Below are 17,991 nucleotides of genomic sequence, written 5' to 3'. Positions count from 1 at the left end.
TAAAAACACACCCAAATCCAAAAGTCCACATTCGCTCCTTACAAATCGCGCGTACAGAAGAATGGACTGATTCAGCAGTTGCATATAAGCACGAAGTTCGATAAATAACTTTAATGGAAAAGAAGTAAATGCAGCAATTTCAATATTGCTATTTCAATGTGCTTTCAAGCCAGAATAAAGCCAAAGCAAAATTCTCTTGAACAGCTCTTGCACTTGTATCACATTTGAGATCGCCTCTTTGATGCTACTTTTACTTTTTATAGAAAAAAAAACTAAAATACAAAAGTAATACAGGAACATATTTAAATGGGAAGATAGTGGGATGGAATGGTAAAATAAGGGAGAATCCCGAAAAAACGGTATGGTCGACAGGTATGCTTTAACTACCCCAAGTAAGAATATTCAATCAGGATTTTTTTCTTCTACATATTAAGTACTGTTTAGGGTGCACTCACACTAAACCATGCCCACACTGTAAAAAATGGACGTGATTTCAACAGTAAAAAACTGTAAAAATGCTACAGTACGAATCCGTAACCTGGTTAACAGTATGTTTCCTTAATATATACGGCTGGTATGTGATGAGCATTGGCTCATTATGTAACTTCCTTAACACCACTTTCATGTGGGTGTGCTAACGTGTCTAACTGTGTAACAAAAGATGTGTAGGTGTTGGTTATTCAAAATACAGACATATTACCTCTATAAATTAATAAAATACGGTAGTTTACCGTAAAAATGAGAAATTAATTTTACGGTTTGTACCGTGTTTTTAACAGTAAAGTACTGGCAACCACAGCTGCCGTTTTTTTACTGTACATTTTACGGATTTATTTTTTACAGTGCGTGGGGCGTTTCCTTGTTCGTCTGACCAATGTGAGTGCTCTGAATTAGGCCCACACGTGGTTCAGTTGGGCGGCCTGGCCCTGTTGAACAAGGTGTGCCAGAGCGTGGCTCGGTTGGGCTTTGGTGCGGTACGCTTGTAGAGTGAGTGCAAAGCATGCCTGAGCCCGAAACTGTGCGACGTCACTTTTAAGGGACTGATACATAGGGATTTATTAACCCTTTAACATGTCTTACAGTAAATTTCAATGCAAATTACAGTTAAATACTGTGTAATTTACAAAAATTGTTAACAGTGGTGTATGGTTCATTATTTATCCTCACGTGAGATGCATCCAAACACTCAAAAAAAATGACGCTTGCTGTTTGTTCAAACTACTTAATTAATAATAGCTGAAATAACACAATTCTTGAGTTTCTTTTGGGGAGAACTTAATTGTTTTATGTTTAATTCACTTAAATTTACAAAACCAAATAGGATTAATTCCTTCAGGTTGCCCCAACACAAATGTTCTTACTGTTTTTACAGTGAAAAGCTACAACTCAAATAAACTGTAACTACTTCTCTCATTCAAGAGTAAGAGAAGAAGCAAAGGAGACATCTAGCAGTTTGTAATGGTGTGAATGTCCCTGTCTGTGTTTACTTCGCGCCTTTCATGGAGTGCTAATGCAACCGGAGCATTTGACAGCTAAATGAGCCTCACTCGGGACGTCCGGCCAGCAGCGACACTCCCAGCCCCATGTGCCTGACAAACAGCGGTGGTAATGGACGCTGTCCAGGGAGGCGGAGGGGCACGTAAAGGAGATTTCACCATGACCCCCTGCCACGACGGATGAAGGGAATAACCAATTTCAGAGAGATTTTCTGCTCCACTGGAGGCACGAGGAAGCCCTCCCGTACCCCGGCCTCACCCTCCCCTCCTTCCCTGTCTTCACGTCCCCCTTGGCACCACTTGTCTTATCCTCTACATTTTTGTTTCTGTCCTTCCTCCGAAAATCTCAATCATTGACTAATCAGCAAGATTTCCTCTCCTGAGAAAGAGCCCAGCAGGGGGGTATCAGGAGGGGGAAACGGGCTCCTCCAGTTCTCTCTGGCAGGATTTTAATTGAGCGAATATTTAAACTAGAGAGAACATTTCATGGTGGTAACACAGGCTTGACCTCAGATCAGTCATGGGGTGATGAAGACCAGGGCATTGTCTGTTTCACACCTTCACTCTCGCTCTCACTCAAACACTTGACAGACTACAATGAAACCAAAGTTATGCTGACTAAAATTGTACCAACATGTAAAAATGCACACCAAAAATTCAATGTTTAAAAACAAGTTTAAAACACTTTCTGTCATCTTAACATACTACAAAAACAATGGAATTTAGGCTAACTGACACTTTTTGCATAACTTTAAAAATAAAAATGGGCCTATATATAAATTATCGCATTCAGTTTCAAATTAAAATGCTTAACTTTAAAAACGTTATGACTTTTATCATCTTTTTTTAAAATTAATTTTATCGTTTTACAATCAGCACAATTAACACAATATATATTCAGCATTAATCAGCATCATACAAATATAAAAACATATACATCATCAAATCCAATTTATGTTACTAGATTAAAACAGAAATCAAATAACAGCATATGAATGGTCAGTGTGATAAATGGGTAATATTATGGGTATCACAGGTAAAAGGGTTCATAAAGGGTTCAATTAAAATTACAAGTCTCTAAAAAATGTTTTTTATTTTAAATTACATGTTTAATATTCCAAATGCAGTGTGTCATGATTTTTTTATCATCTTGACAGATAAAAAAATATGTCTATCTACATTCTCTACTTTAGAAAAATTACCACATGATGTAAAAAGAATTTTACAAGTATAAAACTATAAATAGCGCCACACTGAGATATCTGAGATTTTAGGTTGCACAGTAATATATCAATATGGAAAGAACATATTCACAAACAATTTCTCTTTAAATTCCAAGCAAAAAAAAAAAGAAGAATTAAACAGTTTTAAAAAGATCATATGCGATCACAATGAGCGTCTTTTTTCTTACAAAAACTAAGAGATAAAAATAAAAGCAAACTTAAAGGGGTAGTTCACCCAAAAATGACAATTTACTCACTATTTACTCTCCCTCAAGAGGTTAGAAACATTTAAAAGTTGCTTTCTTCTGTTGAACACTAAAGAAGATATTTTAAAGAAAGATGAAAACCTGCAACCATTGACTTCCACAGTAGTTAAAAGCAAATGGAAGTCAATAGTTACAGGGTTTTTATCTTACTTTAAAATATAACACTATATTTAAAATATTTCACTATAACAATACATGAATAATGATGTATTCATATGTAAACTAAACATTACTTTATCATGAACTAATGATAAGTTAAGACATCCCCTAATCATGAACAAACTTTAACTACAACATGAGCAACATGAGTTCAATAACTGCTACCTTAATTACTTGTTAGTTCATAGGCAAGGCAAGTTTATTTATATAGCACATTTCATATGCAGTGGCAATTCAAAGTGCTTTACATAAACAAGAATAAAAGAGACAAGTATAAGAAAAATAAAAACAAATAATAAAAATGATTAAAAACTGATTAAATGTGATAAAACAAGTTATAAAATAATGAAAAAGAAGAGAAAAACTTGTGCGATCTGTCGGACGTAGCTCAGTGCTCATTCGGTAAAGGCACAGCTAAACAGATGTGTTTTCAGTTAATTAATGTATTAATTAATTAATGTATTAATTAAAGATAATACTTCATGGTGGTAACCAAACTTAAATGTTAATTATTACATAAAGCCTAAGATAAATGTAACTAGCATGAACTTATGAGTTGTTAATGTATAACTATGTCATGACTTTACTTGGAGGGGCACATCACCATTAACTACTCATGAACTTGACAGAACACTTTTCAGTAACACTATAGTTTAGGTCACAATTCGCACTGTTAAGTACTGACTTCTTACTTGCTTATTATTAAGTTATTAACAGTTCATTAGTAGTTATAAAGCATTATCTGTATTCTGTTTCCTTAATCATACCCAAAACCTAAACGTCCACCTTACTAACTATTAATAAGCAGCTAATTAGTCATTTATTAAGCTAGTAGTGTTAGTTAATCCTTTGTTAATACCCTTAATTGTGACCTAAACAAAAGTGTTACCCACTGTTCTATTGGTATTCAGTGTATGGGTGTGCATAAGGAGTTCATGAGTAGTTAAGTATGGATTAATTATGATGTGTCCCTTCAAGTAAAGTCATGATATAATAAAACACTGACATATAATGAGCTCATAATGGTTAAATTAAGCATAAACTAATGGGGTAACTAATCCATTAATTACCAAACAAGCATGTACTAACAAGTAATTAAGGTAGCTGTTATTCACATGAACTCATGTGACTTGTAGTTAAAGTTAGTTTATGATTAGCACATGCCTTATCACTCGTTCTTAAAGTAATGATCATTATTCATGTACTGTTCATTGTAAAGTGTTACTAATATATCTTCCTTTGTGTTCAACAGAAGAAAGAAACTCATACCGGTTTGTAAATAATGTGTACATGATCGCAAAATTTTCAGTTTTTGGTGAACTATCCAGTTCTTGAGGTGTTAAACGTTACATAATTATTTATTTTAATTTTGTAATAGTTTACTGATGTATGAAACTGAAACATCAAGAGAACAATTATTATGAGCACAAGATCTGCCACTAAAACACTGCACAATAGCAGCAGTTCACAAGCTGTTCTAATACCTTCAAAAGCTTTAAAACGTTTTGTTCCATCAACACTCACAATGTGCTGTATTTGACCCTTTAAAGTGTATTAGAGCAACAGCAAATCTCGAAGAAAACCTAAGCTAAACATTTAAGAAAGGGCTTCTGAATGGGACTGACGTTGTTTAAATCCAAAAGGACGCAGGAAAACAATGGGCCTTTATTTTCATCCCCCTGAAATCCAGTTTCTTTAAATGTTATGTTAGTGTCATGGCTAATTCCATTCATGTTATCCGTATGCTGGCTACTCTGTGTAGCAACTCCGACAGCCTGAAAAGCCTACATAATTCCAGACTGAGCTCGATTAAACCTCACAGCTCTTAAATTCATACAGTTCATGTGTGAGAAAGCATGTGAAATCAACAAACATAAACAGAGCATAAAAGATGTTTCACTTTTGTACACGTTGTTCACTCATGTTGAATAAAAGCTCATTAAAATCACTTGGGATTTAAAATTAAATTTAAAAAAGCCATTGCAAGATTTTATCTGACAGTTTTTAGTCGTTGTTCTTTTAAATATGGTGCTAAATTCAGAATTATGAGAAGTAAACTCAGAATTGCAGGATGTAAACTAAGAATCACAAGATAAATACTCAGAATTGTAAGATGTAACCCCAGAATTGGTAGATTTTAAGGCAGCACTTACACTAGTAAGTTGATTTTTAAGGATTTGTTGCAGTTCTGCCAGGTATCCACACTACTCCGTCATCTTCAACCCACAAAAATGATGCATTTTGAAAACACTGACGATGCGGATTTAGTTTGGAAACACCAGTGACTGGTCTTCTGGACTATTGTATGTGCGTGCCTATTGAGAGTGAATGATCACATAACATGAATTTTAGGCTGTACAGTGTGCACAAAGACTGTAAAAACGCTGTTATGGATGAGAAGTTTTCATACAAGATTTTAATTTAAAATGCACCCGTGTAAAAAAGTAGAGATTATGAGATGTAAACTTGAATTTTAGATTTAAACTTGGACCTATGAGATTTAAATTCAGAATTGTGAGAGTTGTAAACTGAGATGTAAACTCAGATTTGAGATGCAAACATGTAATTTGGAATTGTGAGATATGTACTCAGAACTATGAGATTTAAACCTAGAATTGTGAAATCTATACTCAAAATGTAGAATTCTGGGATGTAAACTCGAACATTGAGATGTGATCTCCGAATTCTGACATGTACATTTGAAAGTTGAAATGTGAGACATAAACTGCAAGATGCATATTTGAAACTGTAAGATGCATATTTGAAACTGTAAGATCTACACACAGAACTTACGACATATATTTAAAAAAGCAAATTGCTGCAAAGATGTAAAAGCAGTACTGTGAGATGTGAATTTGGAATCACAAGATGTAAACTTCGAACTGCAAGATTTAAATGCAGAATTGTGAGATGTAAACCCACAATTGGTTGATTTTAGGGCAGCATTTAAGCTATACACTTACACATTACACTGGAATTGTGAAATCTGCATGCTGCAAGAAATATCTGTTAAATAACAGATTCCGTATTTTGTGATTCACATGCGTTTTCTGGTTATTTGTGGTTGTGAATTGCATTATAGGAGTTTTCACTGCTCTGTCGACTTTTGATGTTGAAAATACAACTCTGCAGTACTAACAGTGTGACTTTTTTGACATTAGTAGTCTGAGAGATGATTTTGTGTAAGTTATAATATATAGAGAACTAAGTTGGTAAAATGTACTGGCAGCTTATTAGTTTTGTACCATAATTTACAACACCAACCCAGACAATATGTCAGTTTAAACTATTAAAAATGTCAATAAAAGTCACTTTTTTTGAACTTTTCAACACCAAAACCTTTTGGAGGAAAGATAAGGTCCCATTGGAAGATCCCATAATACATTTTAAAAGCCTAAATAAAAGCCAATAAAACATGCAAACTTGCATGTTTAGATATAAACTTGGAACTATGAGATTTAAATTCATAATTGTGAGATTTAAACTCGGTACTCTTGTATTTCAGTTGTAAACTGAGATTTCAGATGCAAACTTACAACTCAGAATTGTGAGGTATAAACTCAGAATTGCATAAATAAAAAGTTATCACAGAATTCTGAGATGTACTGTTAAGTCAACTACATGAACAAAATAGAACTTTGAGTTTACATCTTCCAATAATTACAACTTTATTTATTGCAAGTGCAAGTTTATAGGCTCTCACAAGTCTTACCTTTATTTTTAAGATACAAACTGAGAAATTATGAGATGTTAAGTGATAACTGTGGGTTTGTCCCTTAAAACTTTAAGATATAAACTCCCAGTGCTGAGAAAAAAATCCTAAACGAGAAATAAACTGATGATTCACCACAAAAAGAACGTTTTTTTGTATATAATTCATGCTTATTTCTGTGAAACAAAAATGTGTTTTGGGGAGGTAAATACATTTTAGCCTGTGCGAAACAAAAGAATACAGTACGCATTATGTTTAATCCTTACTTAAGGTTTCACAGAATAAAAACAGATGGATTTGAAATGACCTTGCAATATGCTTGATTCCAAAATGAAACCATTCTTTACCCCAGTTAAAAACTAAGAGATCCAACATTAGACTGCTGTAGAACACTGTAAAGAAAAATTTACAGACCTTTACATACAAAGTGCACATGAAGAATCTGCATCACTGAAGCAGTGCAGTCTAGGCAGCAGAAAGCCGTGAGGGTCAGAAGGGAAGAGGAAGGCCCAGGAGAGACACAGCAGGAGCACTTAAACAGAGCAAAGGTTAAAGTCAGGAATACTAACAGAAGCTCTTTGCACATGCAGCACCACGGCCTGATCTTGCATATTAGTCAGTGCCTTTTCACATGCACCTCACAAATACTTCTTGCTCTCCATCTTCAGAATAAGTTATCACCGCTTTTATAGAGCAGGGCACGTTTGACAAAAAAAAAATCAAGATTCATAGTAAATCTGCCTCTAATGTGTTCTGTATTTTAATGAATGTCCTTCTAGAAGTTGAACTAAGCATGTTCCTTCCATTTCAACACATCAAGACATCAGCCTTTATTGTTTTGAGCATTCAAATTGTGATTGTACTGAAAATGAAAATACTATGAATGTTTACTGAAGCGACGCGGTGGCGCAGTGGGTAGCAAATTCTCCACACAGCAAGAAGGTCGCTGGTTCAAGCCTCGGCTAGGTCAGTTAGAGTTTCTATGTGGAGTTTGCATGTTCTCCCCGTGTTCGTGTGGGTTTCCTCCGGGTTCTCCGGTTTCAAAACTGTCAATTCAGAAGTCCAAAATTGGGTAAGGTAAATTGTCCATATTTTATGAGTGTGTATGGATATTTCCCAGTGATGGGTTGCGGCTGGAAGGGCATCCGCTTCGTACAAAAAAAGTGTGCTGGATAAGTTGGGGGTTCATTCCACTGTGGCAACACCAGATTAATACAGGGACTAAGCCAAAAAGAAAATGAATGTTTACTGAAGCTCATTTCACAACTGTATGACAGACTGATTTCTATGAACACAGCAAGCTATTTAACTGTTCTGAAGCCATACTATACGAACAGGGAAATCCTAATTAAAGCTATTACTCACTGAGGAATTTAAACCATGCGTGACTATACCTATAACTGTAAAATAGTTCTAACGATCATCTGCAAATTCAAACATAATATGAAGAAATTTGTCAGGGTTATTTTAATTTACTAAAGGTTGGTTGGTTGGTTGGTTGGGCGGGCGGCCGGGCGGTTGGGCGGCGGGTGGGTAGGTGGGTGGGATGGTTGGTCGGTTGATTGAATAGTTGGTTGGCTGGTTGGTTGGTCAGCTCGTTGGTTGGCTGGCTGGCTGGCTGTTCGGGCAGCCATGCAGTCGGCCAGTCGAATAGATGGTAGGTTGGTTGGGTGGGTTTTAGGATTGTTGGTTGGCTGGTTGGTTCGTTGGTTGGTCAGTCGGTCGGATCGTTGGTTGGCTGGTTGCCTGGTTGGTTGCCTGATTGGGCAGTTGGTTGGGCAGGCGGGACGGCGTTTGGTCCGTTGGACGGGCGGTTGGTTGGTTGGGCAGGTGGTTGGTTGGTTGGTTGGTTGGTTGGTTGGTTGGTCGGTCGGTTGGTTGGGCGGTTGGTTGGGTGGGTGGGCGTTTGGTTGGTTGGTAGGGTGGGTGATTAGGTTAATAGCTGACTGATTGATTAAATTCATGTTAATAAAAAATAAACTAAAATTATGTTGAAATACATTTTTAAAAGAAAAGGATTACACAAACTTTCTATAAAAGCAAAACCTTATAATAAAATGGAAAAAAAACACAATTAAATTATTAATATAATCTATATGAGAATATAAGTACTACAACAACAATTCAGTTGATATGCAAGAATAGACTAGTGTATAGCTTTATTACCAATATACAGTGTATTAAACATTTATATTAGATTATGCAAGAAGGATTTGCAAGTTGGGAAAGATTTCTACTCAAAAATAATTTAAATATTGAGAATTAATCTATTGTTATTCAGGAACTAAGATTATTAAGGTGTTTATAAGTACTTTGAATGGATTTTTTAAAAACAAATTTAAGGCAATGTTATTTTTTTTTTCTTGACATCTGACCCAAATGTAGGTTTAAACATTGTTTAGTAGTATAAACCGCACCAACCCTCAAACACACACAGAGAAAGAACTGAAAACTGCACAATTATATTATTTTTAGGCAATATTTGTATTATTTTCAACAGAATAAAAGAATTAAAATTAAATAAATTATTGCAAAATATGAATTATTTAGGTAAACAAACATATGGTTCGCACTACTTATCCAGCACATACTGGCTTAAGGCGCTTCAGTGTGTGCAATAGTGAAAATCTGTGGAAGTTTAGAGAGAAGATCAGCAGCAGAGGTCAAAGTAAAGGACAGACACTAAAGTCAACGCCCACAGTTTAGAGAGTCAAGTCCGATTACCACTTCAGCCCTGTTTGGAAATGTGATCACCGCAGGAGAGCCACAAGGGGGATGAGGGACAGGAGAAACACAATTAAAGTGCTCCTTAAAGACATGTTTGTGGCCTTGGGTCCCAATGCAGCTTGCAGCGTTGTATTACCTGCGACTCTGGTTAGCTTTTATCACCGCTAACAACATCGGTGTGATGCTGCAAAAAGGCTTTCAGCATCACAGACATCCTCCTTTTCCTATATCCTCCATCACACCTCTTTCTCCCACAGGATATTCATCCTTCGCAAGTGTGTTAAATCACATTAATACCATTTTTTAACCAGCGGGCTTCTCTATTATTCATGGCGGTGGCAAAGTCAAACATTCCCATTTAAAGATTTTACACTTGTTTGACCAGGAGAATGTCCGATAGTCATGTACAGCATCTCAGAGACAAATGAGCGGAGGGGAGGGGAAGGACAGATGCCGTCTGCTGCTTTTTTTCCTGCAGCTTCCTATGCGAGAGGGAGGAAAAAAGATAAAGACAGCTGAAAGAAAGAGAGATCCAATCACTCCTCTGATGGGGACCTTTGAAGGTTGCCAGTCAGTGTGGGTCGCACTTGCTGACCGGTGTGACCATGGAGAGACTGAGCTGGCCATGCCAACGCTTTTATCACACACTCACCCCGTCTCACATCAAACAAACACTCTCTGGAAGGACACTGACGCGGACAGATAGGAGATAGACTGCTCAAACCAGATTAAAGGGATAGTTCGCTCAGAAAATTCTTATTTGTTGGCACATTTTGTAGGTATAATTTGTTGTTTGCGGCACTTTTAGAGTCAAAACTGCATACAGTTGAAGTCAGAATTATTAGCCCTCCTGAATTATTAGCCCCCTTCTGTATTTTTTCCCCATTCCTGTTTAACGGAAAGAAGATTTTTTTCTAAGGCTTAACTGAGTTAATTACAGTAGGTAAATTAAGTGAGTTAGGGTAAATATGCAAGTCATTGTATAATGATAGTTTGTTCTGTAGACAATGCAAAAAAATATTGCTTAAGGGGGCTAAAAATATTGACCTTAAAATGATTTTTAAAAATTAAAAACTGCTTTCATACTGGCCAAAATAAAACAAATAAGACTTTCACCAGAAGAAAAAATATTATCAGAAATACTGTGAAAAATTCCTTGCTCAGTTAAACATCATTTGGGAAATATTTAAAAAAGAAAAACATATTCTAAGAGGGGCTAATAATTTTGACTTTAACAGTAGTGAAATGAAACAAGAAATGAAACAAGAAACTGTGAAAGAAACTGAAAATTATTTATGTAATTATTATATTGACACAGGTAATAAATTGGTTTTGTATATACAGTGCTCAGCGTAATTGAGTACATCCCATTATGAAAATGTATATTTTTATCCATTTCCCAGTGAAAATGGATAATATATATTGGTGCATTTAAACAAAACAGATTTATTCATTCATAAATTGATTTTCTTTTCGGCTTAGTCCCTTTATTAATCTGGGGTCGCCACAGCGGAATGAACTGTCAACTTATTTAGCATGTTTTTATGCCGCGAATGCCCTTTCAGCCACAACCCATCTCTGGGAAACATACAGACACACATACACTATAGACAATTTAGCCTACCCAATTCACATGTAACGCATGACTTTAGACTGTGGGGGAAACCGGAGCCCCCGGAGAAAACCCACGCGAACGCAGGGAGAGCATGCAAACTCCACACAGAAACGCCAACTGACCCAGTTGAGGCTCAAACCAGCAACCCTATTGCTGTGAGGTGACAGCTCTACCTACTGCGCCACTGCATCGCCAAAACAGATTTATTAAACAGATATATTTATTAAAATTATATTTTAGTCACAAAACATCTTTAGAAATGGAAAGATAATACAATTAAATTCATATGAAATTTTTTTTTTAATTCAATATTTTTGTTTCTCTTGATTTTTAGTATTTTTATTTATTGAATTTATATTTTTATAATACTAGATTAGCTCTGTTTTTATTATTAGTTTTTCCTTTCTTATACTTCTCTCTTTTATTCCTGTTTATGTAAAGCACTTTGATTTTTCATGAAATGTGCTATATAAGTTCAGTTGAAATCATTTAGGCACAAGAAGTTATAAAGTTTGTAGCTTTAACGAAGATGAGCTCTAATCTTTTGACAATAAAAACTCACACTGTAAAACATGCTGGTTTCCGCACAATTGAGTTTTGTTATGACGACACGGAAGAAATGAAGCTAACTCGTTCATTTTTAAACAATTTTAAGTTGTTTGAACATAAACAATTAAGTTACCCTGCCAAACAGCTCAAGAATTGTGTTGTTTTAGCTCATTTTAATTAGGTTATTTAAACAAACAGCAAACTTTATTTTTTTCACTCAATATTTTCAGCTTACATACTGATCTATCAGGGGTTGCCATAGCAGAATGAACCACGAATTACTCTGGCATATGTTTTATGTGGTAGATGCCCTTCCAGCTGCAACAATAAAGACTATAGGGTGTTATTTTACTTTTTAATGGTTGAATTTCTGTACCTAAATCCTTTTAGACTTCCCAGAACACTATAAAAAGTTTATTTTATTTTTATCTTAGCTTCATTGTTTTCATCTTAAATTATAATAAGTTTCATTTAATGTATGCATATGCACTGTAGTAAAAAATCACCCCAATCAATGTAAAATTACGCATCATTACCAAATATAAATGTCACCTGGTGAAGTTATTTATATTGCAATACATATCGTAGAACAATAAAGTATTGTAATGTCACTTTTTTCCAAATATCATGCAGTGCTGAACTGAAAACGAATGAGGTGTCTGTTTAAGCAGGGCTAAATCAAGCCAGGAAGTCTGAGCCTGACCTCTTGCCTTCTCATCACCTCAAAACCCTCAGTTCCTCCAGCTTGTGTCATTAAATTTTTACAGGGGAAAGGGGGAAGGCGGCCCAGAGTACGAGTGAAAGTAGCTTAAAGTCATTAGTCTTGTGTGAGTGAGTGAGAACTTGTCGGAGTGATGCTCATAGTTTGGTTAACACTGGATGTGATGTCACAAGTAAACAAGGTGCCGATAATACTGATGGATGTGGTTGTGACCTTTAACACTGATTTGTCTTCACTGGTAGCTTCTGCTGTGGCCATTGTTGTAGTTTTAAGGTCAATTAGTTGAAGTCAATACTTAATGATTTATTAGGGGTTAATTCACTTTTTTAAATTAGAATATTTATTTTATTTATTTTTATGTGTTTAATTTTCTAAATGAAATTAGTGCTTGGTATTTTGATTTATCGTGCAAATGCATCTTAAGACTCAATCCAAAACAGATTACAAATATAAATATATATTACACACTACCTGACAAAAGTCTGTCGATCCCAGTTGAAAGAGCAAAACAAATAATAATTTGACCACAAATACTGCAGAAGACCTATTGGAACCTGCATGGACTTTCACAGGTTCTCATAGAAAACAGTCAAGTTTAATAAAGGAAAAATCATGGTTTGGGGTTAGATTCATTGTGGGGGGCATGCGAGAGATCTGCAGAGTGAATGGCAACATCAACAGCCTGAGGTATCAAGACAGTAGTGCTGCTCATTACATTACAAACCTCAGGAGAGGGCAAATTCTACAGCAGGATAGCGCTCCTCATACTTCAGCCTCCACATCAAAGTTCCTGAAAGCAAAGAAGGTCAATGTGCTCCAGGATTGGCCAGCCCAGTCACCAGACATGAACATTATTGAGCATGTCTGGGGTAGGATGAAGGAGGAGGCGTTAAAGATGAATCCAAAGAATCTTGAGCTCTGGGAGCCCTGCAAGAAGGCTTTATTTGCCATTCCAGATGACTTTATTAATAAGTTATGTGAGTCATTGCAGAGATGTATGGATGCAGATGGGAGTCGTACACAATATTAATTCTTTTTCCACTGCACCATGACTTTACATTCTATATTGTACATTATTATTACTGTTAAGTGACAAGACTTTTGTCTTAGCAAAGTCAGACCTTACTATCCTAATTAAATAATTAAAAATCAAGACATGATCATGTTTTATTTTGATAAAATAAGTGTAATCAAGAGGCCTTTGCCTTTCATAAAAGCCACTTTTGATACCAAATGATCAGCTACAAGTCAAAGTATCATTTGTGGATTCTAAAACTTGGATAGGCGACAAGACTTTTGCCAGGTAGAGTAAATGTAAATCTTTCACTCTGTCAAACTTTGCAATGTCTCCACAAACCACGTTTTCTAAAAAAGCAGTCTAAAAAAGATGAGTTTGTGACATCTTCTTAAAACTAGCTAGTGTGGAAGCATTTCTTACAGTATGAGCATTCCATAACCGGTGCAGCGAGAGAGAAGGCTCTCTCTCCCATTGATTTTAATCTACAGGGTGGCTGTTGAAGAGTAAGAGAATCGCCAGACCGCAGGGCACAAGAAGGTGTGTACTACTCAGAGACAATGTCACAGATATAGGAAGAAATGTTTAAATTGTTTAGTATATTTTACACAAGATTCACACCCAGAATAATTCAAATCAGTTTGAATGAATTAAATTCTTTCCAAATAGAGATTTTCAAGCTATCTGGTGAAATTATATTCCTTTATTGCAGAAAAACTAAATATAGCAAAGTCATATTTTTCCAATATCATGCAGCCCTACTAGTTACAATATAATTATTATACTGTGCAGCACTAATGAGCCTAATCTGAAATATGCCTGACACCCTCTTCTCTGAACGCTTATCCTCTACAGTCTGTCCTCCCTGCGCACACACCGCCTGATCCCAAGCCTGTCCCCAGGTCAGGGCAAAAAAAGGGTAAAGGGAAGGGATGGTGGGATGGAGGAGTGCAGCGAGCCGGAGCTGCATTTGAACTTAGCCTTCATGTGCCCCAAGACGGACGTGGCAATTAGCACCAGGGCTCAGCATCAAAAAGAACAGCGCAGCGTGAAGCTTGTCTAATTAGTCATATGAACGGAGGCTCTGGCTTGGCCACTGCATGCCTGTCAGGCCGGGATTGCTTGCTTTCGGAGGGGGAGATATGGGGGCACTTCTCACGGGTGAAAACTGGAAAAAGCTTCTCTGCTTTTCTTTGAACCGGCCTGATGCAACAGGACTGATTTCACTGGCCTAGAATTTTAAGGTCATTACTAACCATGGCAACTTAGTGCAGCTGACTGGATGTTTTACTTCTCCCGTCGAGGCCTCTGAATGGAGGATGATTGTTGTATTTCGCGCCTCTGGATTAATGCTGAATATTATTAATCCACTTAATGTAGGCCTGACTGGAATTTTTTAATGCTGACAATATGATTCACACTTGATATGGATTGATTTTTAATTGGGATAATGTGCATCTGAGTGGCTGCTGGAAACAAAATGTTTTGATGACGCCTGTTTCTTTTTGAATCTATTCACTTATTTTAGACATCTGATTTTTGGAAAATTGCAGGATTTTAACTCTTTAACTGCCAAATTCATTAATTATATCACTGATTTGGTGAACAAAAAAACCCCACAAAATTACATATTTTCAATAAAAAAAAGCAATTGTGGGCTGGATTTTTTTTCACATTTTATCACAGTCTTGGACATGTGAACGATAAGTAACAACACTGTCTTTGATGCATTGTTAGATTTTCATATTTTTTTCTCACTAATATACTGTTGGTGGCTGTTTTTGCCCCATTGACTTTCATTATAACCACATTTGACGGCGCATAAATACAGTCTTTGTTTTTATTTACTCCATGTGGTTCTGAGAGCTGAGATGCATATTTTGATTTTCTCAGACACATCAAAGTAAGTGCGTAAAGGTCACTCTCACATTCTCACACACGCATACACACATTTTAATTTGCTGTTATACTCCATATAAAATCCAGAAACTGAGCTTTGTTTTGCACAGGCTTATCTAAAATGTTTTTGGTGCCAACTGATGATCAACAGTTAAAATAACAAATTTTGCCTCTACCCAGCAGGGAAAACCACCAATAATCAAAAATGCATGATTATATGGTGTCGTGGTTTTGTAATAAAAAAATGTGGTCATAATGAAAGTTAATGGGGCAAAAACATCCACCAACAGTAAATTAGGGACAGAAATGAAAATAAACAAAAAACAATGTATTAAAGGCAATGTTGTTTCACATGTTCAAGACTTTGATAAAAGGTAAAAAAAAAAAAAACATTCCACAATTACATTTTATATTGAAAATACGTCATTTTGTGTTTTTTTTTCACCAAATAAGTGACATTATTAACTAATTGAATTTGGCAATTAAAGAGTTAAAATTCAGTGGTTTTCTGATTAGGGCTGGGGTTGATTAACAGATTTATGCAAAAAAAAAAGTGGAAAAAAAAAACATTTATCTGATACATTTTTACAGCAGTTTGATTTAGTTTTCATCTTGAGAGATAGTTTTCATCTTGAACATAATAAAAGAGCAGTAAATTTACTCAGAGTGTATGGTTGAGTTTTAAAAAAAAGTAGCATTTTCTCAAAATAAGTGTAAAAGTAAGATTTGTCATCAAAAATCATTTTGCTAGCTAAAACTAATTAAGACTCAAAATTACCCCAGAGTGGACAAAAACATCCCCAAAAATAATTAAAAGTAAATATTTTATTATTGGGTGCAGCTTTAACTTAACAGTATTATTTTCATTAATAATCCACATATTTTTATTTAATATTCTGATGTGAATCAAATATTTATGTTTTAACGCTACTCACATTCACACTGCCCTTAAGAAAATTAGCATGGTTTTAATAACAAAATCACAGTACTCAAGTTTTAGTGTAAACACCATGTTACAATATATTTATTGCAAAAACATTTTTTGGTTTGTTTGTTAGTCAAAAGACCAACCATTTACAAACAAAGGTCCAGAATTATCGCCTACATAAGCTCATTTGTCATTTTTTGACTGATATGCCATCATAAATTGTGAAAATAATAAATCAAAGAAGGCTTTAACACAAGGGAAAAGTTAAATGTGCTGGCCAGTTTGCCATTTAAATGAATGCCATTTAAATGTAAATAGTTTTTAATTTATAACTTAAACAGATTCCTATTTATTTTCTAATGGTAATTGGTGTATATGTGATGTAGCCTATATGCTGTAAATGATAATGGATAGAAATCTTTAGGAAATGTTTTTGGTACATCAAAAAATGTGGTGATAATGACATCCGACAAGCAAATCCAGCAAAACAATAGTGCTTAAAATGTCACTAAAATGCAATATTTAAACCGCATAATTAAATAGAAAATGAGATGAATAAATGCAAAAAGGTCCACCAAAGTGCATTGAACCACCCTTTTTACCAAACTGATTATACGGACCTGTAATAAAACCATAGCTCGTGTTTGTATGGGTTGCAGTTTTTAAGAATAATATAATTTGGCCAATAAGAGATGTAGCCAAAATGGGTTATAAATAATGTAGGGTAGCTCCAGAACTGCATAGATATTATAATAACATCATTTACACAAAGGCCTTGGTATAAATAATCACGAGCAATTGCTAGCTATTCCAAAGTGATTGTGTTTGTTGGCTTACCATCGTCCATGTTATTCGCTTCTCCGATGTAAACAATGATTAAACAGTCGTTTGTTGATTTCCTTTTGAAAGGTAATACAGGAATCGAAATGTCCGTCCGGTTAATTTCCTGTTTGTTAGGATGCCATTTTGCCTGTATAAAAACAGTGTTGCCAGATGTCGCAATAAATCAACTAAGGAAAATGTTATGCATCGTCCAAAAAAGCAACAAAGAAAAGAAAAAAAATTACACTGTTTACTTCTAATCACACACCAAAAATTATGATGGGCTACAGTAAGTGTGTAGCCAATCATGAATCAATTAATAAATAGTCTAGTATTCAATGCAACAAAGAAATATAAGCTAATTTATTTAAATGTGTGACACTTCCAATTCCAGGTCTCCTTATATGCTAATAAAACAAAATAAATTACAAAGTGCAGTAAATGTTAACCAAATTATAATAAATAATATTATATGAACAAACAGCACTATTTCTAAATATAAAATAGCATTAAAGAGGTAAGTCAAAATTCACTTTGCCTGATGTAAGCCTACATAAAAAAGAGGACGTGGAAATAACTGAAGGCTATCATATCATCATATTTTTGTTTAATTTTAAGGGGACACTTGTTATTAATAAGGGGACAATATTTCAGTTTAAACAGCAGGTGGACTGACTGCAGCAGGGAAAAGGTCGTTCAAGCACTAAATAGCAAGCCGCAAAAGTAAAAGTCGTTTATAATATGTGGACATGGCAACACTTCACCTGACGGGCACGTTTCGGGGTATGCTGCATCTTTAAAAGTCGCCTTTGGCCGGCTGGCACATCGGCCCCGAAAGTGTGAATAATATTCAGTAAGG

The 17,991-nt window shown here is 35.4% G+C and overlaps 1 protein-coding gene and 1 long non-coding RNA gene across 4 annotated transcripts in view; both read right to left on the bottom strand.

The window, feature by feature from the left end:
• Positions 1-17,991, bottom strand: part of LOC147840401 (uncharacterized) — a 615,523-nt gene that overhangs the window by 313,027 nt on the left and 284,505 nt on the right. The gene's annotated exons all lie outside the window — the stretch shown is intronic.
• LOC137487862 (uncharacterized) overlaps positions 1-17,991 on the bottom strand; it is a 183,433-nt gene that overhangs the window by 116,171 nt on the left and 49,271 nt on the right. The window contains exons 1-2 of one of the 3 annotated variants that reach the window (XM_087287797.1): positions 17,148-17,292; positions 7,267-7,388 (exon numbers count right to left, since the gene is read on the bottom strand). The exons of the other annotated variants lie outside the window; for them this stretch is intronic. The gene's annotated coding sequence lies outside the window, so the exon portion shown is untranslated. Of the gene's footprint in view, positions 1-7,266; positions 7,389-17,147; positions 17,293-17,991 lie in introns of those variants that run through there. 3 annotated transcript variants of the gene reach the window in all.

Source organism: Danio rerio, chromosome 16 (assembly GCF_052040795.2).
Source record: "Danio rerio strain M-AB ecotype USA chromosome 16, GRCz13ab, whole genome shotgun sequence".
Taxonomy (NCBI): Eukaryota; Metazoa; Chordata; class Actinopteri; order Cypriniformes; family Danionidae; genus Danio; species Danio rerio.
This window is presented reverse-complemented; position numbering and strand designations above follow the sequence as displayed.